The following is a 1942-nucleotide window of genomic DNA, read 5'->3' on the forward strand; positions in this document are numbered from 1 at the left end:
TCATAGGTGAATTTTCTTGTTAAATGAATTGAAAAATGTTTGAAGAACCAAACTGTTGTTTTTCCATGTTTCAGTCCATGAAGTGGAAATTGTTTTTATTTCACATTTCTGCTGAACATTTTCTAAAGTTTTCATGAAATCATCTGTAATTTGGGATTCAAATAGTTTTTGTTCAGAATAGTTTAGTAGTAAAATCATTTTTACTTTTGCTCATTTTAGAGAAAACACCATTGATTAGGACATATCTGATTGATTACTAATGATAAGATCCACATCTTGAATTCTTCATTCAGATTCAATTCAATTCAACTTTATTTATATAGCGCCAATTCACAACAAAGTCATCTCAGGGCACTTTACAGAATAAAGTCAAGATTATAAAGATATATAAAGAGAACCCAAAAATTCCCCCTGGAGCAAGCCATAGGCAACAGTGGAGAGGAAAAACTCCCTTTAACGGAAGAAACCTCCAGCAGAACCAGGCTCAGGGTGGACGGCCATCTGCCTCGACCGGTTGGGGTGAGTGGAAAGGGGAGAGAGAAAAGAACAGAGCAACAAAAAGCAATAACAAAACATCGGGCAGATTGGTAGGACCAGTAGCTGCACGCTGGAAGACACACAGCTTCAAAGCCGGGGGACACCTGCAGAAAGGGACAGAGAGAGGGGGACAGAGGAGGACAAAGACAACTACGGGAGAGAACACACAGAGTTAATGACATACAGTGGTGAGAATTGCGGGGTGAGAGGAGAGGAGAGATGGTCAAGAGGAGGAAAGGAGCTCAGTGCATTGGGGGGTGGGTCCCCCAGCAGTCTAAGCCTATGGCAGCATAACTATAACTAACTATATGCTTTATTAAAGAGGAAGGTTTTAAGCTTAGACTTAAAAGTAGAGAGGGTGTCTGCTTCCCGAATTTGAACTGGGAGCTGGTTCCACAAGAGAGGAGCTTGATAGCTAAAGGCTCTACCTCCCATTCTACTTTTGGAAATTCTGGGAACCACAAGTAGGCCTGCATTCTGAGAGCGAAGTGGTCTACTGGGATGATATGGTGCTATGAGGTCTTCTATATATGATGGAGCCTGACCATTCAGAGCTTTATATGTAAGAAGCAGGGTTTTAAATTCTATTCTAAATTTAATGGGAAGCCAATGGAGAGAAGCTAGTGAAGGTGAAATATGATCTCTCTTGCTAGTTCCAGTCAGCACTCTTGCTGCAGCATTTTGGATTAATTGCAGGCTCTTTAGGGAGTTACTGGGGCATCCTGAAAGTAGGGAATTACAGTAGTCCAACCTAGAAGTAACAAATGCATGGACCAGTTTTTCGGCATCACTTTGAGACAGTATGCTCCTAATTTTGGCAATGTTCCGTAGGTGGAAGAAGGCTGTTCTAGAGATTTGTTTTATATGTGACTTAAAGGACAGATCCTGATCAAAAATAACTCCAAGGTTCCTTGCAGTAGTACTGGAGGCCAGACTTATGCCATCTAGGGTAACAATATGGTTGGACATCATATCTCTGATATTTTTGGGCCCAAATACTATGACTTCCGTTTTGTCTGAGTTTAAAAGTAAAAAATTGTGGGACATCCAGGCCTTTATGTCTTGTAGGCATGCTTGAAGCTTTATTAACTGATTATTTTCATCTGGTTCCATAGATAAATATAGCTGGGTATCATCAGCATAACAGTGGAAATTTATGGAGTGTTTTCTAATAATGTTGCCTAAAGGAGACATATATAAAGTAAAAAGTATTGGTCCTAACACAGAGCCTTGTGGAACTCCATAGCTAACCTTTGTGTGCATGGAGGATTCATCATTAACATGAACAAATTGAAATCTATCAGACAGATAGGATTTAAACCAACCTAGTGCAGTTCCTGTAATTCCAATTTCATGTTCCAGTCTCTGTAATAAAATGTTATGATCAATGGTATCAAATGCGGCA

The sequence above is a fragment of the Channa argus genome, chromosome 13 (assembly GCF_033026475.1).
Source record: "Channa argus isolate prfri chromosome 13, Channa argus male v1.0, whole genome shotgun sequence".
NCBI lineage: Eukaryota > Metazoa > Chordata > Actinopteri > Anabantiformes > Channidae > Channa > Channa argus.